At 44.8% G+C, this 22552-nt stretch overlaps 37 non-coding genes across 37 annotated transcripts; all 37 read right to left on the bottom strand.

Moving 5' to 3' along the window:
- Window positions 1–288: 288 nt before the first annotated feature.
- Window positions 289–361, bottom strand: Trnaa-agc (transfer RNA alanine (anticodon AGC)). The gene has a single exon. It is a non-coding gene; the product is annotated as a tRNA-Ala (tRNA).
- A 391-nt stretch (window positions 362–752) lies between these two features.
- On the bottom strand, window positions 753–825 carry Trnaa-agc (transfer RNA alanine (anticodon AGC)). The gene has a single exon. It is a non-coding gene; the product is annotated as a tRNA-Ala (tRNA).
- A 391-nt stretch (window positions 826–1216) lies between these two features.
- On the bottom strand, window positions 1217–1289 carry Trnaa-agc (transfer RNA alanine (anticodon AGC)). The gene has a single exon. It is a non-coding gene; the product is annotated as a tRNA-Ala (tRNA).
- A 391-nt stretch (window positions 1290–1680) lies between these two features.
- Trnaa-agc (transfer RNA alanine (anticodon AGC)) lies at window positions 1681–1753 on the bottom strand. The gene has a single exon. It is a non-coding gene; the product is annotated as a tRNA-Ala (tRNA).
- An 855-nt stretch (window positions 1754–2608) lies between these two features.
- Window positions 2609–2681, bottom strand: Trnaa-agc (transfer RNA alanine (anticodon AGC)). The gene has a single exon. It is a non-coding gene; the product is annotated as a tRNA-Ala (tRNA).
- A 391-nt stretch (window positions 2682–3072) lies between these two features.
- Window positions 3073–3145, bottom strand: Trnaa-agc (transfer RNA alanine (anticodon AGC)). The gene has a single exon. It is a non-coding gene; the product is annotated as a tRNA-Ala (tRNA).
- Window positions 3146–4000: 855 nt separating this feature from the next.
- Trnaa-agc (transfer RNA alanine (anticodon AGC)) lies at window positions 4001–4073 on the bottom strand. The gene has a single exon. It is a non-coding gene; the product is annotated as a tRNA-Ala (tRNA).
- A 391-nt stretch (window positions 4074–4464) lies between these two features.
- Window positions 4465–4537, bottom strand: Trnaa-agc (transfer RNA alanine (anticodon AGC)). Its single transcript has one exon. It is a non-coding gene; the product is annotated as a tRNA-Ala (tRNA).
- A 391-nt stretch (window positions 4538–4928) lies between these two features.
- Window positions 4929–5001, bottom strand: Trnaa-agc (transfer RNA alanine (anticodon AGC)). Its single transcript has one exon. It is a non-coding gene; the product is annotated as a tRNA-Ala (tRNA).
- Window positions 5002–5392: 391 nt separating this feature from the next.
- On the bottom strand, window positions 5393–5465 carry Trnaa-agc (transfer RNA alanine (anticodon AGC)). Its single transcript has one exon. It is a non-coding gene; the product is annotated as a tRNA-Ala (tRNA).
- A 391-nt stretch (window positions 5466–5856) lies between these two features.
- Window positions 5857–5929, bottom strand: Trnaa-agc (transfer RNA alanine (anticodon AGC)). The gene has a single exon. It is a non-coding gene; the product is annotated as a tRNA-Ala (tRNA).
- A 391-nt stretch (window positions 5930–6320) lies between these two features.
- Window positions 6321–6393, bottom strand: Trnaa-agc (transfer RNA alanine (anticodon AGC)). The gene has a single exon. It is a non-coding gene; the product is annotated as a tRNA-Ala (tRNA).
- Window positions 6394–6784: 391 nt separating this feature from the next.
- On the bottom strand, window positions 6785–6857 carry Trnaa-agc (transfer RNA alanine (anticodon AGC)). The gene has a single exon. It is a non-coding gene; the product is annotated as a tRNA-Ala (tRNA).
- A 391-nt stretch (window positions 6858–7248) lies between these two features.
- Window positions 7249–7321, bottom strand: Trnaa-agc (transfer RNA alanine (anticodon AGC)). Its single transcript has one exon. It is a non-coding gene; the product is annotated as a tRNA-Ala (tRNA).
- Window positions 7322–7712: 391 nt separating this feature from the next.
- Trnaa-agc (transfer RNA alanine (anticodon AGC)) lies at window positions 7713–7785 on the bottom strand. The gene has a single exon. It is a non-coding gene; the product is annotated as a tRNA-Ala (tRNA).
- Window positions 7786–8176: 391 nt separating this feature from the next.
- On the bottom strand, window positions 8177–8249 carry Trnaa-agc (transfer RNA alanine (anticodon AGC)). The gene has a single exon. It is a non-coding gene; the product is annotated as a tRNA-Ala (tRNA).
- A 391-nt stretch (window positions 8250–8640) lies between these two features.
- On the bottom strand, window positions 8641–8713 carry Trnaa-agc (transfer RNA alanine (anticodon AGC)). The gene has a single exon. It is a non-coding gene; the product is annotated as a tRNA-Ala (tRNA).
- A 1319-nt stretch (window positions 8714–10032) lies between these two features.
- On the bottom strand, window positions 10033–10105 carry Trnaa-agc (transfer RNA alanine (anticodon AGC)). The gene has a single exon. It is a non-coding gene; the product is annotated as a tRNA-Ala (tRNA).
- Window positions 10106–10496: 391 nt separating this feature from the next.
- Window positions 10497–10569, bottom strand: Trnaa-agc (transfer RNA alanine (anticodon AGC)). The gene has a single exon. It is a non-coding gene; the product is annotated as a tRNA-Ala (tRNA).
- Window positions 10570–10960: 391 nt separating this feature from the next.
- On the bottom strand, window positions 10961–11033 carry Trnaa-agc (transfer RNA alanine (anticodon AGC)). Its single transcript has one exon. It is a non-coding gene; the product is annotated as a tRNA-Ala (tRNA).
- Window positions 11034–11424: 391 nt separating this feature from the next.
- Trnaa-agc (transfer RNA alanine (anticodon AGC)) lies at window positions 11425–11497 on the bottom strand. Its single transcript has one exon. It is a non-coding gene; the product is annotated as a tRNA-Ala (tRNA).
- An 855-nt stretch (window positions 11498–12352) lies between these two features.
- Window positions 12353–12425, bottom strand: Trnaa-agc (transfer RNA alanine (anticodon AGC)). The gene has a single exon. It is a non-coding gene; the product is annotated as a tRNA-Ala (tRNA).
- Window positions 12426–12816: 391 nt separating this feature from the next.
- Trnaa-agc (transfer RNA alanine (anticodon AGC)) lies at window positions 12817–12889 on the bottom strand. Its single transcript has one exon. It is a non-coding gene; the product is annotated as a tRNA-Ala (tRNA).
- Window positions 12890–13280: 391 nt separating this feature from the next.
- On the bottom strand, window positions 13281–13353 carry Trnaa-agc (transfer RNA alanine (anticodon AGC)). The gene has a single exon. It is a non-coding gene; the product is annotated as a tRNA-Ala (tRNA).
- A 391-nt stretch (window positions 13354–13744) lies between these two features.
- On the bottom strand, window positions 13745–13817 carry Trnaa-agc (transfer RNA alanine (anticodon AGC)). Its single transcript has one exon. It is a non-coding gene; the product is annotated as a tRNA-Ala (tRNA).
- A 391-nt stretch (window positions 13818–14208) lies between these two features.
- Window positions 14209–14281, bottom strand: Trnaa-agc (transfer RNA alanine (anticodon AGC)). The gene has a single exon. It is a non-coding gene; the product is annotated as a tRNA-Ala (tRNA).
- Window positions 14282–14672: 391 nt separating this feature from the next.
- Window positions 14673–14745, bottom strand: Trnaa-agc (transfer RNA alanine (anticodon AGC)). The gene has a single exon. It is a non-coding gene; the product is annotated as a tRNA-Ala (tRNA).
- Window positions 14746–15136: 391 nt separating this feature from the next.
- On the bottom strand, window positions 15137–15209 carry Trnaa-agc (transfer RNA alanine (anticodon AGC)). The gene has a single exon. It is a non-coding gene; the product is annotated as a tRNA-Ala (tRNA).
- A 391-nt stretch (window positions 15210–15600) lies between these two features.
- Window positions 15601–15673, bottom strand: Trnaa-agc (transfer RNA alanine (anticodon AGC)). Its single transcript has one exon. It is a non-coding gene; the product is annotated as a tRNA-Ala (tRNA).
- A 391-nt stretch (window positions 15674–16064) lies between these two features.
- Window positions 16065–16137, bottom strand: Trnaa-agc (transfer RNA alanine (anticodon AGC)). Its single transcript has one exon. It is a non-coding gene; the product is annotated as a tRNA-Ala (tRNA).
- A 1319-nt stretch (window positions 16138–17456) lies between these two features.
- Trnaa-agc (transfer RNA alanine (anticodon AGC)) lies at window positions 17457–17529 on the bottom strand. Its single transcript has one exon. It is a non-coding gene; the product is annotated as a tRNA-Ala (tRNA).
- A 391-nt stretch (window positions 17530–17920) lies between these two features.
- Window positions 17921–17993, bottom strand: Trnaa-agc (transfer RNA alanine (anticodon AGC)). Its single transcript has one exon. It is a non-coding gene; the product is annotated as a tRNA-Ala (tRNA).
- Window positions 17994–19312: 1319 nt separating this feature from the next.
- Trnaa-agc (transfer RNA alanine (anticodon AGC)) lies at window positions 19313–19385 on the bottom strand. The gene has a single exon. It is a non-coding gene; the product is annotated as a tRNA-Ala (tRNA).
- Window positions 19386–19776: 391 nt separating this feature from the next.
- On the bottom strand, window positions 19777–19849 carry Trnaa-agc (transfer RNA alanine (anticodon AGC)). Its single transcript has one exon. It is a non-coding gene; the product is annotated as a tRNA-Ala (tRNA).
- A 391-nt stretch (window positions 19850–20240) lies between these two features.
- On the bottom strand, window positions 20241–20313 carry Trnaa-agc (transfer RNA alanine (anticodon AGC)). Its single transcript has one exon. It is a non-coding gene; the product is annotated as a tRNA-Ala (tRNA).
- Window positions 20314–20704: 391 nt separating this feature from the next.
- On the bottom strand, window positions 20705–20777 carry Trnag-acc (transfer RNA glycine (anticodon ACC)). Its single transcript has one exon. It is a non-coding gene; the product is annotated as a tRNA-Gly (tRNA).
- An 855-nt stretch (window positions 20778–21632) lies between these two features.
- Trnag-acc (transfer RNA glycine (anticodon ACC)) lies at window positions 21633–21705 on the bottom strand. The gene has a single exon. It is a non-coding gene; the product is annotated as a tRNA-Gly (tRNA).
- Window positions 21706–22552: the final 847 nt, after the last annotated feature.

Below are 22552 nucleotides of genomic sequence, written 5' to 3'. Positions count from 1 at the left end.
GCGCTGCTTCAGCTTTGTGAAAACATGCTTTCAGGTTGAGGAGTCAGTGTAGGTGTGTGTGCGTGTAGAAATTGAAGTGTTTAGAACCTGACCGAGTCCAGTGAATGCACTGTCTATATGTGAGCCCCAAACAAAGGTAATTTCTTTTGCCCAAGCTGGGTATCAATGCAAGCGTCTCCCACCTGCAAAAATTGCCTTCTCTCATGTGTGCTAGTCCCTCTCTTCATGACATTTGTGAGGGAACAAAAATGAACACGATTGCACAAAAGTATAACATGCAAAAAGTACTGGAGAATCCGGGTATCGATCCCGGTACCTCTCGCATGCTAAGCGAGCGCTCTACCATTTGAGCTAATTCCCCTGACGATCTACAAAGTGTGTCTTCATTAACTGTATTCTTGACAATCAGATTAACCCGTTTGGCGCCATGATAACCGACCGTTATTGTCATGATGGTAACAGACGCGCTGCTTCAGCTTTGTGAAAACATGCTTTCAGGTTGAGGAGTCAGTGTAGGTGTGTGTGCGCGTAGAAATTGAAGTGTTTAGAACCTGACCGAGTCCAGTGAATGCACTGTCTATATGTGAGCCCCAAACAAAGGTAATTTCTTTTGCCCAAGCTGGGTATCAATGCAAGTGTCTCCCACCTGCAAAAATTGCCTTCTCTCATGTGTGCTAGTCCCTCTCTTCATGACATTTGTGAGGGAACAAAAATGAACACGATTGCACAAAAGTATAACATGCAATAGGAACTGGAGAATCCGGGTATCGATCCCGGTACCTCTCGCATGCTAAGCGAGCGCTCTACCATTTGAGCTAATTCCCCTGACGATCTACAAAGTGTGTCTTCATTAACTGTATTCTTGACAATCAGATTAACCCGTTTGGCGCCATGATAACCGACCGTTATTGTCATGATGGTAACAGACGCGCTGCTTCAGCTTTGTGAAAACATGCTTTCAGGTTGAGGAGTCAGTGTAGGTGTGTGTGTGCGTAGAAATTGAAGTGTTTAGAACCTGACCGAGTCGAGTGAATGCACTGTCTATATGTGAGCCCCAAACAAAGGTAATTTCTTTTGCCCAAGCTGGGTATCAATGCAAGCGTCTCCCACCTGCAAAAATTGCCTTCTCTCATGTGTGCTAGTCCCTCTCTTCATGACATTTGTGAGGGAACAAAAATGAACACGATTGCACAAAAGTATAACATGCAAAAAGAACTGGAGAATCCGGGTATCGATCCCGGTACCTCTCGCATGCTAAGCGAGCGCTCTACCATTTGAGCTAATTCCCCTGACGATCTACAAAGTGTGTCTTCATTAACTGTATTCTTGACAATCAGATTAACCCGTTTGGCGCCATGATAACCGACCGTTATTGTCATGATGGTAACAGACGCGCTGCTTCAGCTTTGTGAAAACATGCTTTCAGGTTGAGGAGTCAGTGTAGGTGTGTGTGCGCGTAGAAATTGAAGTGTTTAGAACCTGACCGAGTCCAGTGAATGCACTGTCTATATGTGAGCCCCAAACAAAGGTAATTTCTTTTGCCCAAGCTGGGTATCAATGCAAGCGTCTCCCACCTGCAAAAATTGTCTTCTGTCATGTGTGCTAGTCCCTCTCTTCATGACATTTGTGAGGGAACAAAAATGAACACAATTGCACAAAAGTATAACATGCAAAAAGAACTGGAGAATCCGGGTATCGATCCCGGTACCTCTCGCATGCTAAGCGAGCGCTCTACCATTTGAGCTAATTCCCCTGACGATCTACAAAGTGTGTCTTCATTAACTGTATTCTTGACAATCAGATTAACCCGTTTGGCGCCATGATAACCGACCGTTATTGTCATGATGGTAACAGACGCGCTGCTTCAGCTTTGTGAAAACATGCTTTCAGGTTGAGGAGTCAGTGTAGGTGTGTGTGCGTGTAGAAATTGAAGTGTTTAGAACCTGACCGAGTCCAGTGAATGCACTGTCTATATGTGAGCCCCAAACAAAGGTAATTTCTTTTGCCCAAGCTGGGTATCAATGCAAGCGTCTCCCACCTGCAAAAATTGCCTTCTCTCATGTGTGCTAGTCCCTCTCTTCATGACATTTGTGAGGGAACAAAAATGAACACGATTGCACAAAAGTATAACATGCAAAAAGTACTGGAGAATCCGGATATCGATCCCGGTACCTCTCGCATGCTAAGCGAGCGCTCTACCATTTGAGCTAATTCCCCTGACGATCTACAAAGTGTGTCTTCATTAACTGTATTCTTGACAATCAGATTAACCCGTTTGGCGCCATGATAACCGACCGTTATTGTCATGATGGTAACAGACGCGCTGCTTCAGCTTTGTGAAAACATGCTTTCAGGTTGAGGAGTCAGTGTAGGTGTGTGTGTGCGTAGAAATTGAAGTGTTTAGAACCTGACCGAGTCGAGTGAATGCACTGTCTATATGTGAGCCCCAAACAAAGGTAATTTCTTTTGCCCAAGCTGGGTATCAATGCAAGCGTCTCCCACCTGCAAAAATTGCCTTCTCTCATGTGTGCTAGTCCCTCTCTTCATGACATTTGTGAGGGAACAAAAATGAACACGATTGCACAAAAGTATAACATGCAAAAAGAACTGGAGAATCCGGGTATCGATCCCGGTACCTCTCGCATGCTAAGCGAGCGCTCTACCATTTGAGCTAATTCCCCTGACGATCTACAAAGTGTGTCTTCATTAACTGTATTCTTGACAATCAGATTAACCCGTTTGGCGCCATGATAACCGACCGTTATTGTCATGATGGTAACAGACGCGCTGCTTCAGCTTTGTGAAAACATGCTTTCAGGTTGAGGAGTCAGTGTAGGTGTGTGTGCGCGTAGAAATTGAAGTGTTTAGAACCTGACCGAGTCGAGTGAATGCACTGTCTATATGTGAGCCCCAAACAAAGGTAATTTCTTTTGCCCAAGCTGGGTATCAATGCAAGCGTCTCCCACCTGCAAAAATTGTCTTCTGTCATGTGTGCTAGTCCCTCTCTTCATGACATTTGTGAGGGAACAAAAATGAACACAATTGCACAAAAGTATAACATGCAAAAAGAACTGGAGAATCCGGGTATCGATCCCGGTACCTCTCGCATGCTAAGCGAGCGCTCTACCATTTGAGCTAATTCCCCTGACGATCTACAAAGTGTGTCTTCATTAACTGTATTCTTGACAATCAGATTAACCCGTTTGGCGCCATGATAACCGACCGTTATTGTCATGATGGTAACAGACGCGCTGCTTCAGCTTTGTGAAAACATGCTTTCAGGTTGAGGAGTCAGTGTAGGTGTGTGTGCGTGTAGAAATTGAAGTGTTTAGAACCTGACCGAGTCCAGTGAATGCACTGTCTATATGTGAGCCCCAAACAAAGGTAATTTCTTTTGCCCAAGCTGGGTATCAATGCAAGCGTCTCCCACCTGCAAAAATTGCCTTCTCTCATGTGTGCTAGTCCCTCTCTTCATGACATTTGTGAGGGAACAAAAATGAACACGATTGCACAAAAGTATAACATGCAAAAAGTACTGGAGAATCCGGATATCGATCCCGGTACCTCTCGCATGCTAAGCGAGCGCTCTACCATTTGAGCTAATTCCCCTGACGATCTACAAAGTGTGTCTTCATTAACTGTATTCTTGACAATCAGATTAACCCGTTTGGCGCCATGATAACCGACCGTTATTGTCATGATGGTAACAGACGCGCTGCTTCAGCTTTGTGAAAACATGCTTTCAGGTTGAGGAGTCAGTGTAGGTGTGTGTGCGCGTAGAAATTGAAGTGTTTAGAACCTGACCGAGTCGAGTGAATGCACTGTCTATATGTGAGCCCCAAACAAAGGTAATTTCTTTTGCCCAAGCTGGGTATCAATGCAAGCGTCTCCCACCTGCAAAAATTGCCTTCTGTCATGTGTGCTAGTCCCTCTCTTCATGACATTTGTGAGGGAACAAAAATGAACACAATTGCACAAAAGTATAACATGCAAAAAGAACTGGAGAATCCGGGTATCGATCCCGGTACCTCTCGCATGCTAAGCGAGCGCTCTACCATTTGAGCTAATTCCCCTGACGATCTACAAAGTGTGTCTTCATTAACTGTATTCTTGACAATCAGATTAACCCGTTTGGCGCCATGATAACCGACCGTTATTGTCATGATGGTAACAGACGCGCTGCTTCAGCTTTGTGAAAACATGCTTTCAGGTTGAGGGGTCAGTGTAGGTGTGTGTGCGCGTAGAAATTGAAGTGTTTAGAACCTGACCGAGTCCAGTGAATGCACTGTCTATATGTGAGCCCCAAACAAAGGTAATTTCTTTTGCCCAAGCTGGGTATCAATGCAAGCGTCTCCCACCTGCAAAAATTGCCTTCTCTCATGTGTGCTAGTCCCTCTCTTCATGACATTTGTGAGGGAACAAAAATGAACACGATTGCACAAAAGTATAACATGCAAAAAGAACTGGAGAATCCGGGTATCGATCCCGGTACCTCTCGCATGCTAAGCGAGCGCTCTACCATTTGAGCTAATTCCCCTGACGATCTACAAAGTGTGTCTTCATTAACTGTATTCTTGACAATCAGATTAACCCGTTTGGCGCCATGATAACCGACCGTTATTGTCATGATGGTAACAGACGCGCTGCTTCAGCTTTGTGAAAACATGCTTTCAGGTTGAGGAGTCAGTGTAGGTGTGTGTGCGCGTAGAAATTGAAGTGTTTAGAACCTGACCGAGTCGAGTGAATGCACTGTCTATATGTGAGCCCCAAACAAAGGTAATTTCTTTTGCCCAAGCTGGGTATCAATGCAAGCGTCTCCCACCTGCAAAAATTGCCTTCTGTCATGTGTGCTAGTCCCTCTCTTCATGACATTTGTGAGGGAACAAAAATGAACACAATTGCACAAAAGTATAACATGCAAAAAGAACTGGAGAATCCGGGTATCGATCCCGGTACCTCTCGCATGCTAAGCGAGCGCTCTACCATTTGAGCTAATTCCCCTGACGATCTACAAAGTGTGTCTTCATTAACTGTATTCTTGACAATCAGATTAACCCGTTTGGCGCCATGATAACCGACCGTTATTGTCATGATGGTAACAGACGCGCTGCTTCAGCTTTGTGAAAACATGCTTTCAGGTTGAGGAGTCAGTGTAGGTGTGTGTGCGCGTAGAAATTGAAGTGTTTAGAACCTGACCGAGTCGAGTGAATGCACTGTCTATATGTGAGCCCCAAACAAAGGTAATTTCTTTTGCCCAAGCTGGGTATCAATGCAAGCGTCTCCCACCTGCAAAAATTGCCTTCTGTCATGTGTGCTAGTCCCTCTCTTCATGACATTTGTGAGGGAACAAAAATGAACACAATTGCACAAAAGTATAACATGCAAAAAGAACTGGAGAATCCGGGTATCGATCCCGGTACCTCTCGCATGCTAAGCGAGCGCTCTACCATTTGAGCTAATTCCCCTGACGATCTACAAAGTGTGTCTTCATTAACTGTATTCTTGACAATCAGATTAACCCGTTTGGCGCCATGATAACCGACCGTTATTGTCATGATGGTAACAGACGCGCTGCTTCAGCTTTGTGAAAACATGCTTTCAGGTTGAGGAGTCAGTGTAGGTGTGTGTGTGCGTAGAAATTGAAGTGTTTAGAACCTGACCGAGTCCAGTGAATGCACTGTCTATATGTGAGCCCCAAACAAAGGTAATTTCTTTTGCCCAAGCTGGGTATCAATGCAAGCGTCTCCCACCTGCAAAAATTGCCTTCTCTCATGTGTGCTAGTCCCTCTCTTCATGACATTTGTGAGGGAACAAAAATGAACACGATTGCACAAAAGTATAACATGCAAAAAGAACTGGAGAATCCGGGTATCGATCCCGGTACCTCTCGCATGCTAAGCGAGCGCTCTACCATTTGAGCTAATTCCCCTGACGATCTACAAAGTGTGTCTTCATTAACTGTATTCTTGACAATCAGATTAACCCGTTTGGCGCCATGATAACCGACCGTTATTGTCATGATGGTAACAGACGCGCTGCTTCAGCTTTGTGAAAACATGCTTTCAGGTTGAGGAGTCAGTGTAGGTGTGTGTGCGTGTAGAAATTGAAGTGTTTAGAACCTGACCGAGTCCAGTGAATGCACTGTCTATATGTGAGCCCCAAACAAAGGTAATTTCTTTTGCCCAAGCTGGGTATCAATGCAAGCGTCTCCCACCTGCAAAAATTGCCTTCTCTCATGTGTGCTAGTCCCTCTCTTCATGACATTTGTGAGGGAACAAAAATGAACACGATTGCACAAAAGTATAACATGCAAAAAGTACTGGAGAATCCGGGTATCGATCCCGGTACCTCTCGCATGCTAAGCGAGCGCTCTACCATTTGAGCTAATTCCCCTGACGATCTACAAAGTGTGTCTTCATTAACTGTATTCTTGACAATCAGATTAACCCGTTTGGCGCCATGATAACCGACCGTTATTGTCATGATGGTAACAGACGCGCTGCTTCAGCTTTGTGAAAACATGTTTTCAGGTTGAGGAGTCAGTGTAGGTGTGTGTGCGCGTAGAAATTGAAGTGTTTAGAACCTGACCGAGTCCAGTGAATGCACTGTCTATATGTGAGCCCCAAACAAAGGTAATTTCTTTTGCCCAAGCTGGGTATCAATGCAAGCGTCTCCCACCTGCAAAAATTGCCTTCTCTCATGTGTGCTAGTCCCTCTCTTCATGACATTTGTGAGGGAAGAAAAATGAACACGATTGCACAAAAGTATAACATGCAAAAAGAACTGGAGAATCCGGGTATCGATCCCGGTACCTCTCGCATGCTAAGCGAGCGCTCTACCATTTGAGCTAATTCCCCTGACGATCTACAAAGTGTGTCTTCATTAACTGTATTCTTGACAATCAGATTAACCCGTTTGGCGCCATGATAACCGACCGTTATTGTCATGATGGTAACAGACGCGCTGCTTCAGCTTTGTGAAAACATGCTTTCAGGTTGAGGAGTCAGTGTAGGTGTGTGTGTGCGTAGAAATTGAAGTGTTTAGAACCTGACCGAGTCCAGTGAATGCACTGTCTATATGTGAGCCCCAAACAAAGGTAATTTCTTTTGCCCAAGCTGGGTATCAATGCAAGCGTCTCCCACCTGCAAAAATTGCCTTCTCTCATGTGTGCTAGTCCCTCTCTTCATGACATTTGTGAGGGAACAAAAATGAACACGATTGCACAAAAGTATAACATGCAAAAGGAACTGGAGAATCCGGGTATCGATCCCGGTACCTCTCGCATGCTAAGCGAGCGCTCTACCATTTGAGCTAATTCCCCTGACGATCTACAAAGTGTGTCTTCATTAACTGTATTCTTGACAATCAGATTAACCCGTTTGGCGCCATGATAACCGACCGTTATTGTCATGATGGTAACAGACGCGCTGCTTAAGCTTTGTGAAAACATGCTTTCAGGTTGAGGAGTCAGTGTAGGTGTGTGTGTGCGTAGAAATTGAAGTGTTTAGAACCTGACCGAGTCGAGTGAATGCACTGTCTATATGTGAGCCCCAAACAAAGGTAATTTCTTTTGCCCAAGCTGGGTATCAATGCAAGCGTCTCCCACCTGCAAAAATTGCCTTCTCTCATGTGTGCTAGTCCCTCTCTTCATGACATTTGTGAGGGAACAAAAATGAACACGATTGCACAAAAGTATAACATGCAAAAAGAACTGGAGAATCCGGGTATCGATCCCGGTACCTCTCGCATGCTAAGCGAGCGCTCTACCATTTGAGCTAATTCCCCTGACGATCTACAAAGTGTGTCTTCATTAACTGTATTCTTGACAATCAGATTAACCCGTTTGGCGCCATGATAACCGACCGTTATTGTCATGATGGTAACAGACGCGCTGCTTCAGCTTTGTGAAAACATGCTTTCAGGTTGAGGAGTCAGTGTAGGTGTGTGTGTGCGTAGAAATTGAAGTGTTTAGAACCTGACCGAGTCCAGTGAATGCACTGTCTATATGTGAGCCCCAAACAAAGGTAATTTCTTTTGCCCAAGCTGGGTATCAATGCAAGCGTCTCCCACCTGCAAAAATTGCCTTCTCTCATGTGTGCTAGTCCCTCTCTTCATGACATTTGTGAGGGAACAAAAATGAACACGATTGCACAAAAGTATAACATGCAAAAAGTACTGGAGAATCCGGGTATCGATCCCGGTACCTCTCGCATGCTAAGCGAGCGCTCTACCATTTGAGCTAATTCCCCTGACGATCTACAAAGTGTGTCTTCATTAACTGTATTCTTGACAATCAGATTAACCCGTTTGGCGCCATGATAACCGACCGTTATTGTCATGATGGTAACAGACGCGCTGCTTCAGCTTTGTGAAAACATGCTTTCAGGTTGAGGAGTCAGTGTAGGTGTGTGTGCGCGTAGAAATTGAAGTGTTTAGAACCTGACCGAGTCGAGTGAATGCACTGTCTATATGTGAGCCCCAAACAAAGGTAATTTCTTTTGCCCAAGCTGGGTATCAATGCAAGCGTCTCCCACCTGCAAAAATTGCCTTCTCTCATGTGTGCTAGTCCCTCTCTTCATGACATTTGTGAGGGAACAAAAATGAACACAATTGCACAAAAGTATAACATGCAAAAAGAACTGGAGAATCCGGGTATCGATCCCGGTACCTCTCGCATGCTAAGCGAGCGCTCTACCATTTGAGCTAATTCCCCTGACGATCTACAAAGTGTGTCTTCATTAACTGTATTCTTGACAATCAGATTAACCCGTTTGGCGCCATGATAACCGACCGTTATTGTCATGATGGTAACAGACGCGCTGCTTCAGCTTTGTGAAAACATGCTTTCAGGTTGAGGGGTCAGTGTAGGTGTGTGTGCGCGTAGAAATTGAAGTGTTTAGAACCTGACCGAGTCCAGTGAATGCACTGTCTATATGTGAGCCCCAAACAAAGGTAATTTCTTTTGCCCAAGCTGGGTATCAATGCAAGCGTCTCCCACCTGCAAAAATTGCCTTCTCTCATGTGTGCTAGTCCCTCTCTTCATGACATTTGTGAGGGAACAAAAATGAACACGATTGCACAAAAGTATAACATGCAAAAAGAACTGGAGAATCCGGGTATCGATCCAGGTACCTCTCGCATGCTAAGCGAGCGCTCTACCATTTGAGCTAATTCCCCTGACGATCTACAAAGTGTGTCTTCATTAACTGTATTCTTGACAATCAGATTAACCCGTTTGGCGCCATGATAACCGACCGTTATTGTCATGATGGTAACAGACGCGCTGCTTCAGCTTTGTGAAAACATGCTTTCAGGTTGAGGAGTCAGTGTAGGTGTGTGTGTGCGTAGAAATTGAAGTGTTTAGAACCTGACCGAGTCCAGTGAATGCACTGTCTATATGTGAGCCCCAAACAAAGGTAATTTCTTTTGCCCAAGCTGGGTATCAATGCAAGCGTCTCCCACCTGCAAAAATTGCCTTCTCTCATGTGTGCTAGTCCCTCTCTTCATGACATTTGTGAGGGAAGAAAAATGAACACGATTGCACAAAAGTATAACATGCAAAAAGAACTGGAGAATCCGGGTATCGATCCAGGTACCTCTCGCATGCTAAGCGAGCGCTCTACCATTTGAGCTAATTCCCCTGACGATCTACAAAGTGTGTCTTCATTAACTGTATTCTTGACAATCAGATTAACCCGTTTGGCGCCATGATAACCGACCGTTATTGTCATGATGGTAACAGACGCGCTGCTTCAGCTTTGTGAAAACATGCTTTCAGGTTGAGGAGTCAGTGTAGGTGTGTGTGTGCGTAGAAATTGAAGTGTTTAGAACCTGACCGAGTCCAGTGAATGCACTGTCTATATGTGAGCCCCAAACAAAGGTAATTTCTTTTGCCCAAGCTGGGTATCAATGCAAGCGTCTCCCACCTGCAAAAATTGCCTTCTCTCATGTGTGCTAGTCCCTCTCTTCATGACATTTGTGAGGGAACAAAAATGAACACGATTGCACAAAAGTATAACATGCAAAAAGAACTGGAGAATCCGGGTATCGATCCCGGTACCTCTCGCATGCTAAGCGAGCGCTCTACCATTTGAGCTAATTCCCCTGACGATCTACAAAGTGTGTCTTCATTAACTGTATTCTTGACAATCAGATTAACCCGTTTGGCGCCATGATAACCGACCGTTATTGTCATGATGGTAACAGACGCGCTGCTTCAGCTTTGTGAAAACATGCTTTCAGGTTGAGGAGTCAGTGTAGGTGTGTGTGTGCGTAGAAATTGAAGTGTTTAGAACCTGACCGAGTCGAGTGAATGCACTGTCTATATGTGAGCCCCAAACAAAGGTAATTTCTTTTGCCCAAGCTGGGTATCAATGCAAGCGTCTCCCACCTGCAAAAATTGCCTTCTGTCATGTGTGCTAGTCCCTCTCTTCATGACATTTGTGAGGGAACAAAAATGAACACGATTGCACAAAAGTATAACATGCAAAAAGAACTGGAGAATCCGGGTATCGATCCCGGTACCTCTCGCATGCTAAGCGAGCGCTCTACCATTTGAGCTAATTCCCCTGACGATCTACAAAGTGTGTCTTCATTAACTGTATTCTTGACAATCAGATTAACCCGTTTGGCGCCATGATAACCGACCGTTATTGTCATGATGGTAACAGACGCGCTGCTTCAGCTTTGTGAAAACATGCTTTCAGGTTGAGGAGTCAGTGTAGGTGTGTGTGTGCGTAGAAATTGAAGTGTTTAGAACCTGACCGAGTCCAGTGAATGCACTGTCTATATGTGAGCCCCAAACAAAGGTAATTTCTTTTGCCCAAGCTGGGTATCAATGCAAGCGTCTCCCACCTGCAAAAATTGCCTTCTCTCATGTGTGCTAGTCCCTCTCTTCATGACATTTGTGAGGGAACAAAAATGAACACGATTGCACAAAAGTATAACATGCAAAAAGTACTGGAGAATCCGGGTATCGATCCCGGTACCTCTCGCATGCTAAGCGAGCGCTCTACCATTTGAGCTAATTCCCCTGACGATCTACAAAGTGTGTCTTCATTAACTGTATTCTTGACAATCAGATTAACCCGTTTGGCGCCATGATAACCGACCGTTATTGTCATGATGGTAACAGACGCGCTGCTTCAGCTTTGTGAAAACATGCTTTCAGGTTGAGGAGTCAGTGTAGGTGTGTGTGCGCGTAGAAATTGAAGTGTTTAGAACCTGACCGAGTCCAGTGAATGCACTGTCTATATGTGAGCCCCAAACAAAGGTAATTTCTTTTGCCCAAGCTGGGTATCAATGCAAGCGTCTCCCACCTGCAAAAATTGCCTTCTCTCATGTGTGCTAGTCCCTCTCTTCATGACATTTGTGAGGGAACAAAAATGAACACAATTGCACAAAAGTATAACATGCAAAAAGAACTGGAGAATCCGGGTATCGATCCCGGTACCTCTCGCATGCTAAGCGAGCGCTCTACCATTTGAGCTAATTCCCCTGACGATCTACAAAGTGTGTCTTCATTAACTGTATTCTTGACAATCAGATTAACCCGTTTGGCGCCATGATAACCGACCGTTATTGTCATGATGGTAACAGACGCGCTGCTTCAGCTTTGTGAAAACATGCTTTCAGGTTGAGGGGTGAGTGTAGGTGTGTGTGCGCGTAGAAATTGAAGTGTTTAGAACCTGACCGAGTCCAGTGAATGCACTGTCTATATGTGAGCCCCAAACAAAGGTAATTTCTTTTGCCCAAGCTGGGTATCAATGCAAGCGTCTCCCACCTGCAAAAATTGCCTTCTCTCATGTGTGCTAGTCCCTCTCTTCATGACATTTGTGAGGGAACAAAAATGAACACGATTGCACAAAAGTATAACATGCAAAAAGAACTGGAGAATCCGGGTATCGATCCAGGTACCTCTCGCATGCTAAGCGAGCGCTCTACCATTTGAGCTAATTCCCCTGACGATCTACAAAGTGTGTCTTCATTAACTGTATTCTTGACAATCAGATTAACCCGTTTGGCGCCATGATAACCGACCGTTATTGTCATGATGGTAACAGACGCGCTGCTTCAGCTTTGTGAAAACATGCTTTCAGGTTGAGGAGTCAGTGTAGGTGTGTGTGTGCGTAGAAATTGAAGTGTTTAGAACCTGACCGAGTCCAGTGAATGCACTGTCTATATGTGAGCCCCAAACAAAGGTAATTTCTTTTGCCCAAGCTGGGTATCAATGCAAGCGTCTCCCACCTGCAAAAATTGCCTTCTCTCATGTGTGCTAGTCCCTCTCTTCATGACATTTGTGAGGGAAGAAAAATGAACACGATTGCACAAAAGTATAACATGCAAAAAGAACTGGAGAATCCGGGTATCGATCCCGGTACCTCTCGCATGCTAAGCGAGCGCTCTACCATTTGAGCTAATTCCCCTGACGATCTACAAAGTGTGTCTTCATTAACTGTATTCTTGACAATCAGATTAACCCGTTTGGCGCCATGATAACCGACCGTTATTGTCATGATGGTAACAGACGCGTTGCTTCAGCTTTGTGAAAACATGCTTTCAGGTTGAGGAGTCAGTGTAGGTGTGTGTGTGCGTAGAAATTGAAGTGTTTAGAACCTGACCGAGTCCAGTGAATGCACTGTCTATATGTGAGCCCCAAACAAAGGTAATTTCTTTTGCCCAAGCTGGGTATCAATGCAAGCGTCTCCCACCTGCAAAAATTGCCTTCTCTCATGTGTGCTAGTCCCTCTCTTCATGACATTTGTGAGGGAACAAAAATGAACACGATTGCACAAAAGTATAACATGCAAAAAGAACTGGAGAATCCGGGTATCGATCCCGGTACCTCTCGCATGCTAAGCGAGCGCTCTACCATTTGAGCTAATTCCCCTGACGATCTACAAAGTGTGTCTTCATTAACTGTATTCTTGACAATCAGATTAACCCGTTTGGCGCCATGATAACCGACCGTTATTGTCATGATGGTAACAGACGCGCTGCTTCAGCTTTGTGAAAACATGCTTTCAGGTTGAGGAGTCAGTGTAGGTGTGTGTGCGCGTAGAAATTGAAGTGTTTAGAACCTGACCGAGTCGAGTGAATGCACTGTCTATATGTGAGCCCCAAACAAAGGTAATTTCTTTTGCCCAAGCTGGGTATCAATGCAAGCGTCTCCCACCTGCAAAAATTGTCTTCTCTCATGTGTGCTAGTCCCTCTCTTCATGACATTTGTGAGGGAACAAAAATGAACACGATTGCACAAAAGTATAACATGCAAAAAGAACTGGAGAATCCGGGTATCGATCCCGGTACCTCTCGCATGCTAAGCGAGCGCTCTACCATTTGAGCTAATTCCCCTGACGATCTACAAAGTGTGTCTTCATTAACTGTATTCTTGACAATCAGATTAACCCGTTTGGCGCCATGATAACCGACCGTTATTGTCATGATGGTAACAGACGCGCTGCTTCAGCTTTGTGAAAACATGCTTTCAGGTTGAGGAGTCAGTGTAGGTGTGTGTGCGCGTAGAAATTGAAGTGTTTAGAACCTGACCGAGTCGAGTGAATGCACTGTCTATATGTGAGCCCCAAACAAAGGTAATTTCTTTTGCCCAAGCTGGGTATCAATGCAAGCGTCTCCCACCTGCAAAAATTGCCTTCTGTCATGTGTGCTAGTCCCTCTCTTCATGACATTTGTGAGGGAACAAAAATGAACACGATTGCACAAAAGTATAACATGCAAAAAGAACTGGAGAATCCGGGTATCGATCCCGGTACCTCTCGCATGCTAAGCGAGCGCTCTACCATTTGAGCTAATTCCCCTGACGATCTACAAAGTGTGTCTTCATTAACTGTATTCTTGACAATCAGATTAACGCGTTTGGCGCCATGATAACCGACCGTTATTGTCATGATGGTAACAGACGCGCTGCTTCAGCTTTGTGAAAACATGCTTTCAGGTTGAGGAGTCAGTGTAGGTGTGTGTGTGCGTAGAAATTGAAGTGTTTAGAACCTGACCGAGTCCAGTGAATGCACTGTCTATATGTGAGCCCCAAACAAAGGTAATTTCTTTTGCCCAAGCTGGGTATCAATGCAAGCGTCTCCCACCTGCAAAAATTGCCTTCTCTCATGTGTGCTAGTCCCTCTCTTCATGACATTTGTGAGGGAACAAAAATGAACACGATTGCACAAAAGTATAACATGCAAAAAGAACTGGAGAATCCGGGTATCGATCCCGGTACCTCTCGCATGCTAAGCGAGCGCTCTACCATTTGAGCTAATTCCCCTGACGATCTACAAAGTGTGTCTTCATTAACTGTATTCTTGACAATCAGATTAACCCGTTTGGCGCCATGATAACCGACCGTTATTGTCATGATGGTAACAGACGCGCTGCTTCAGCTTTGTGAAAACATGCTTTCAGGTTGAGGAGTCAGTGTAGGTGTGTGTGCGCGTAGAAATTGAAGTGTTTAGAACCTGACCGAGTCGAGTGAATGCACTGTCTATATGTGAGCCCCAAACAAAGGTAATTTCTTTTGCCCAAGCTGGGTATCAATGCAAGCGTCTCCCACCTGCAAAAATTGCCTTCTGTCATGTGTGCTAGTCCCTCTCTTCATGACATTTGTGAGGGAACAAAAATGAACACGATTGCACAAAAGTATAACATGTAAAAAGAACTGGAGAATCCGGGTATCGATCCCGGTACCTCTCGCATGCTAAGCGAGCGCTCTACCATTTGAGCTAATTCCCCTGACGATCTACAAAGTGTGTCTTCATTAACTGTATTCTTGACAATCAGATTAACGCGTTTGGCGCCATGATAACCGACCGTTATTGTCATGATGGTAACAGACGCGCTGCTTCAGCTTTGTGAAAACATGCTTTCAGGTTGAGGAGTCAGTGTAGGTGTGTGTGTGCGTAGAAATTGAAGTGTTTAGAACCTGACCGAGTCCAGTGAATGCACTGTCTATATGTGAGCCCCAAACAAAGGTAATTTCTTTTGCCCAAGCTGGGTATCAATGCAAGCGTCTCCCACCTGCAAAAATTGCCTTCTCTCATGTGTGCTAGTCCCTCTCTTCATGACATTTGTGAGGGAACAAAAATGAACACGATTGCACAAAAGTATAACATGCAAAAAGAACTGGAGAATCCGGGTATCGATCCCGGTACCTCTCGCATGCTAAGCGAGCGCTCTACCATTTGAGCTAATTCCCCTGACGATCTACAAAGTGTGTCTTCATTAACTGTATTCTTGACAATCAGATTAACCCGTTTGGCGCCATGATAACCGACCGTTATTGTCATGATGGTAACAGACGCGCTGCTTCAGCTTTGTGAAAACATGCTTTCAGGTTGAGGAGTCAGTGTAGGTGTGTGTGTGCGTAGAAATTGAAGTGTTTAGAACCTGACCGAGTCCAGTGAATGCACTGTCTATATGTGAGCCCCAAACAAAGGTAATTTCTTTTGCCCAAGCTGGGTATCAATGCAAGCGTCTCCCACCTGCAAAAATTGCCTTCTCTCATGTGTGCTAGTCCCTCTCTTCATGACATTTGTGAGGGAACAAAAATGAACACGATTGCACAAAAGTATAACATGCAAAAAGAACTGGAGAATCCGGGTATCGATCCCGGTACCTCTCGCATGCTAAGCGAGCGCTCTACCATTTGAGCTAATTCCCCTGACGATCTACAAAGTGTGTCTTCATTAACTGTATTCTTGACAATCAGATTAACCCGTTTGGCGCCATGATAACCGACCGTTATTGTCATGATGGTAACAGACGCGCTGCTTCAGCTTTGTGAAAACATGCTTTCAGGTTGAGGAGTCAGTGTAGGTGTGTGTGCGCGTAGAAATTGAAGTGTTTAGAACCTGACCGAGTCCAGTGAATGCACTGTCTATATGTGAGCCCCAAACAAAGGTAATTTCTTTTGCCCAAGCTGGGTATCAATGCAAGCGTCTCCCACCTGCAAAAATTGCCTTCTCTCATGTGTGCTAGTCCCTCTCTTCATGACATTTGTGAGGGAACAAAAATGAACACGATTGCACAAAAGTATAACATGCAAAAAGTACTGGAGAATCCGGGTATCGATCCCGGTACCTCTCGCATGCTAAGCGAGCGCTCTACCATTTGAGCTAATTCCCCTGACGATCTACAAAGTGTGTCTTCATTAACTGTATTCTTGACAATCAGATTAACCCGTTTGGCGCCATGATAACCGACCGTTATTGTCATGATGGTAACAGATGCGCTGCTTCAGCTTTGTGAAAACATGCTTTCAGGTTGAGGAGTCAGTGTAGGTGTGTGTGCGCGTAGAAATTGAAGTGTTTAGAACCTGACCGAGTCGAGTGAATGCACTGTCTATATGTGAGCCCCAAACAAAGGTAATTTCTTTTGCCCAAGCTGGGTATCAATGAAAGCGTCTCCCACCTGCAAAAATTGCCTTCTGTCATGTGTGCTAGTCCCTCTCTTCATGACATTTGTGAGGGAACAAAAATGAACACGACTGCACAAAAGTATAACATGCAAAAAGTACTGGAGAATCCGGGTATCGATCCCGGTACCTCTCGCATGGTAAGCGAGCGCTCTACCATTTGAGTTAATTCCCCTGATGATCTACAAAGTGTGTCTTCATTAACTGTATTCTTGACAATCAGATTAACCCGTTTGGCGGCATGATAACCGACCGTTGTTGTCATGATGGTAACAGATGCGCTGCTTCAGCTTTGTGAAAACATGCTTTCAGGTTGAGGAGTCAGTGTAGGTGTGTGTGCGCGTAGAAATTGAAGTGTTTAGAACCTGACCGAGTCGAGTGAATGCACTGTCTATATGTGAGCCCCAAACAAAGGTAATTTCTTTTGCCCAAGCTGGGTATCAATGCAAGCGTCTCCCACCTGCAAAAATTGCCTTCTCTCATGTGTGCTAGTCCCTCTCTTCATGACATTTGTGAGGGAACAAAAATGAACACGATTGCACAAAAGTATAACATGCAAAAGGAACTGGAGAATCCGGGTATCGATCCAGGTACCTCTCGCATGCTAAGCGAGCGCTCTACCATTTGAGCTAATTCCCCTGACGATCTACAAAGTGTGTCTTCATTAACTGTATTCTTGACAATCAGATTAACCCGTTTGGCGCCATGATAACCGACCGTTATTGTCATGATGGTAACAGATGCGCTGCTTCAGCTTTGTGAAAACATGCTTTCAGGTTGAGGAGTCAGTGTAGGTGTGTGTGCGCGTAGAAATTGAAGTGTTTAGAACCTGACCGAGTCCAGTGAATGCACTGTCTATATGTGAGCCCCAAACAAAGGTAATTTCTTTTGCCCAAGCAGGGTATCAATGCAAGCGTCTCCCACCTGCAAAAATTGCCTTCTGTCATGTGTGCAAGTCCCTCTCTTCATGACATTTGTGAGGGAACAAAAATGAACACGATTGCACAAAAGTATAACATGCAAAAAGTACTGGAGAATCCGGGTATCGATCCCGGTACCTCTCGCATGCTAAGCGAGCGCTCTACCATTTGAGCTAATTCCCCTGACGATCTACAAAGTGTGTCTTCATTAACTGTATTCTTGACAATCAGATTAACCCGTTTGGCGCCATGATAACCGACCGTTATTGTCATGATGGTAACAGATGCGCTGCTTCAGCTTTGTGAAAACATGCTTTCAGGTTGAGGAGTCAGTGTAGGTGTGTGTGCGCGTAGAAATTGAAGTGTTTAGAACCTGACCGAGTCCAGTGAATGCACTGTCTATATGTGAGCCCCAAACAAAGGTAATTTCTTTTGCCCAAGCTGGGTATCAATGCAAGCGTCTCCCACCTGCAAAAATTGCCTTCTCTCATGTGTGCTAGTCCCTCTCTTCATGACATTTGTGAGGGAACAAAAATGAACACGATTGCACAAAAGTATAACATGCAAAAAGTACTGGAGAATCCGGGTATCGATCCCGGTACCTCTCGCATGCTAAGCGAGCGCTCTACCATTTGAGCTAATTCCCCTGACGATCTACAAAGTGTGTCTTCATTAACTGTATTCTTGACAATCAGATTAACCCGTTTGGCGCCATGATAACCGACCGTTATTGTCATGATGGTAACAGATGCGCTGCTTCAGCTTTGTGAAAACATGCTTTCAGGTTGAGGAGTCAGTGTAGGTGTGTGTGCGCGTAGAAATTGAAGTGTTTAGAACCTGACCGAGTCGAGTGAATGCACTGTCTATATGTGAGCCCCAAACAAAGGTAATTTCTTTTGCCCAAGCTGGGTATCAATGAAAGCGTCTCCCACCTGCAAAAATTGCCTTCTGTCATGTGTGCTAGTCCCTCTCTTCATGACATTTGTGAGGGAACAAAAATGAACACGACTGCACAAAAGTATAACATGCAAAAAGTACTGGAGAATCCGGGTATCGATCCCGGTACCTCTCGCATGGTAAGCGAGCGCTCTACCATTTGAGTTAATTCCCCTGATGATCTACAAAGTGTGTCTTCATTAACTGTATTCTTGACAATCAGATTAACCCGTTTGGCGGCATGATAACCGACCGTTGATGTCATGATGGTAACAGATGCGCTGCTTCAGCTTTGTGAAAACATGCTTTCAGGTTGAGGAGTCAGTGTAGGTGTGTGTGCGCGTAGAAATTGAAGTGTTTAGAACCTGACCGAGTCGAGTGAATGCACTGTCTATATGTGAGCCCCAAACAAAGGTAATTTCTTTTGCCCAAGCTGGGTATCAATGCAAGCGTCTCCCACCTGCAAAAATTGCCTTCTCTCATGTGTGCTAGTCCCTCTCTTCATGACATTTGTGAGGGAACAAAAATGAACACGATTGCACAAAAGTATAACATGCAAAAGGAACTGGAGAATCCGGGTATCGATCCAGGTACCTCTCGCATGCTAAGCGAGCGCTCTACCATTTGAGCTAATTCCCCTGACGATCTACAAAGTGTGTCTTCATTAACTGTATTCTTGACAATCAGATTAACCCGTTTGGCGCCATGATAACCGACCGTTATTGTCATGATGGTAACAGATGCGCTGCTTCAGCTTTGTGAAAACATGCTTTCAGGTTGAGGAGTCAGTGTAGGTGTGTGTGCGCGTAGAAATTGAAGTGTTTAGAACCTGACCGAGTCCAGTGAATGCACTGTCTATATGTGAGCCCCAAACAAAGGTAATTTCTTTTGCCCAAGCAGGGTATCAATGCAAGCGTCTCCCACCTGCAAAAATTGCCTTCTGTCATGTGTGCAAGTCCCTCTCTTCATGACATTTGTGAGGGAACAAAAATGAACACGATTGCACAAAAGTATAACATGCAAAAAGTACTGGAGAATCCGGGTATCGATCCCGGTACCTCTCGCATGCTAAGCGAGCGCTCTACCATTTGAGCTAATTCCCCTGACGATCTACAAAGTGTGTCTTCATTAACTGTATTCTTGACAATCAGATTAACCCGTTTGGCGCCATGATAACCGACCGTTATTGTCATGATGGTAACAGATGCGCTGCTTCAGCTTTGTGAAAACATGCTTTCAGGTTGAGGAGTCAGTGTAGGTGTGTGTGCGCGTAGAAATTGAAGTGTTTAGAACCTGACCGAGTCCAGTGAATGCACTGTCTATATGTGAGCCCCAAACAAAGGTAATTTCTTTTGCCCAAGCTGGGTATCAATGCAAGCGTCTCCCACCTGCAAAAATTGCCTTCTCTCATGTGTGCTAGTCCCTCTCTTCATGACATTTGTGAGGGAACAAAAATGAACACGATTGCACAAAAGTATAACATGCAAAAAGTACTGGAGAATCCGGGTATCGATCCCGGTACCTCTCGCATGCTAAGCGAGCGCTCTACCATTTGAGCTAATTCCCCTGACGATCTACAAAGTGTGTCTTCATTAACTGTATTCTTGACAATCAGATTAACCCGTTTGGCGCCATGATAACCGACCGTTATTGTCATGATGGTAACAGACGCGCTGCTTCAGCTTTGTGAAAACATGCTTTCAGGTTGAGGAGTCAGTGTAGGTGTGTGTGCGCGTAGAAATTGAAGTGTTTAGAACCTGACCGAGTCCAGTGAATGCACTGTCTATATGTGAGCCCCAAACAAAGGTAATTTCTTTTGCCCAAGCTGGGTATCAATGCAAGCGTCTCCCACCTGCAAAAATTGCCTTCTCTCATGTGTGCTAGTCCCTCTCTTCATGACATTTGTGAGGGAACAAAAATGAACACGATTGCACAAAAGTATAACATGCAAAAAGTACTGGAGAATCCGGGTATCGATCCCGGTACCTCTCGCATGCTAAGCGAGCGCTCTACCATTTGAGCTAATTCCCCTGACGATCTACAAAGTGTGTCTTCATTAACTGTATTCTTGACAATCAGATTAACCCGTTTGGCGCCATGATAACCGACCTTTATTGTCATGATGGTAACAGATGCGCTGCTTCAGCTTTGTGAAAACATGCTTTCAGGTTGAGGAGTCAGTGTAGGTGTGTGTGCGCGTAGAAATTGAAGTGTTTAGAACCTGACCGAGTCGAGTGAATGCACTGTCTATATGTGAGCCCCAAACAAAGGTAATTTCTTTTGCCCAAGCTGGGTATCAATGAAAGCGTCTCCCACCTGCAAAAATTGCCTTCTGTCATGTGTGCTAGTCCCTCTCTTCATGACATTTGTGAGGGAACAAAAATGAACACGACTGCACAAAAGTATAACATGCAAAAAGTACTGGAGAATCCGGGTATCGATCCCGGTACCTCTCGCATGGTAAGCGAGCGCTCTACCATTTGAGCTAATTCCCCTGATGATCTACAAAGTGTGTCTTCATTAACTGTATTCTTGACAATCAGATTAACCCGTTTGGCGGCATGATAACCGACCGTTGTTGTCATGATGGTAACAGATGCGCTGCTTCAGCTTTGTGAAAACATGCTTTCAGGTTGAGGAGTCAGTGTAGGTGTGTGTGCGCGTAGAAATTGAAGTGTTTAGAACCTGACCGAGTCGAGTGAATGCACTGTCTATATGTGAGCCCCAAACAAAGGTAATTTCTTTTGCCCAAGCTGGGTATCAATGCAAGCGTCTCCCACCTGCAAAAATTGCCTTCTCTCATGTGTGCTAGTCCCTCTCTTCATGACATTTGTGAGGGAACAAAAATGAACACGATTGCACAAAAGTATAACATGCAAAAGGAACTGGAGAATCCGGGTATCGATCCAGGTACCTCTCGCATGCTAAGCGAGCGCTCTACCATTTGAGCTAATTCCCCTGACGATCTACAAAGTGTGTCTTCATTAACTGTATTCTTGACAATCAGATTAACCCGTTTGGCGCCATGATAACCGACCGTTATTGTCATGATGGTAACAGATGCGCTGCTTCAGCTTTGTGAAAACATGCTTTCAGGTTGAGGAGTCAGTGTAGGTGTGTGTGCGCGTAGAAATTGAAGTGTTTAGAACCTGACCGAGTCGAGTGAATGCACTGTCTATATGTGAGCCCCAAACAAAGGTAATTTCTTTTGCCCAAGCTGGGTATCAATGCAAGCGTCTCCCACCTGCAAAAATTGCCTTCTGTCATGTGTGCTAGTCCCTCTCTTCATGACATTTGTGGGGGAACAAAAATGAACACGACTGCACAAAAGTATAACATGCAAAAAGTACTGGAGAATCCGGGTATCGATCCCGGTACCTCTCGCATGGTAAGCGAGCGCTCTACCATTTGAGCTAATTCCCCTGATGATCTACAAAGTGTGTCTTCATTAACTGTATTCTTGACAATCAGATTAACCCGTTTGGCGGCATGATAACCGACCGTTGTTGTCATGATGGTAACAGATGCGCTGCTTCAGCTTTGTGAAAACATGCTTTCAGGTTGAGGAGTCAGTGTAGGTGTGTGTGCGCGTAGAAATTGAAGTGTTTAGAACCTGACCGAGTCGAGTGAATGCACTGTCTATATGTGAGCCCCAAACAAAGGTAATTTCTTTTGCCCAAGCTGGGTATCAATGCAAGCGTCTCCCACCTGCAAAAATTGCCTTCTCTCATGTGTGCTAGTCCCTCTCTTCATGACATTTGTGAGGGAACAAAAATGAACACGATTGCACAAAAGTATAACATGCAAAAGGAACTGGAGAATCCGGGTATCGATCCAGGTACCTCTCGCATGCTAAGCGAGCGCTCTACCATTTGAGCTAATTCCCCTGACGATCTACAAAGTGTGTCTTCATTAACTGTATTCTTGACAATCAGATTAACCCGTTTGGCGCCATGATAACCGACCGTTATTGTCATGATGGTAACAGATGCGCTGCTTCAGCTTTGTGAAAACATGCTTTCAGGTTGAGGAGTCAGTGTAGGTGTGTGTGCGCGTAGAAATTGAAGTGTTTAGAACCTGACCGAGTCGAGTGAATGCACTGTCTATATGTGAGCCCCAAACAAAGGTAATTTCTTTTGCCCAAGCTGGGTATCAATGCAAGCGTCTCCCACCTGCAAAAATTGCCTTCTCTCATGTGTGCTAGTCCCTCTCTTCATGACATTTGTGAGGGAACAAAAATGAACACGATTGCACAAAAGTATAACATGCA

This window comes from Haliotis asinina, chromosome 6 (genome assembly GCF_037392515.1).
Source record: "Haliotis asinina isolate JCU_RB_2024 chromosome 6, JCU_Hal_asi_v2, whole genome shotgun sequence".
NCBI lineage: Eukaryota > Metazoa > Mollusca > Gastropoda > Lepetellida > Haliotidae > Haliotis > Haliotis asinina.
The sequence above is the reverse complement of the archived record's forward strand: the minus strand, read 5'-3'. Positions and strand labels throughout refer to the sequence as shown.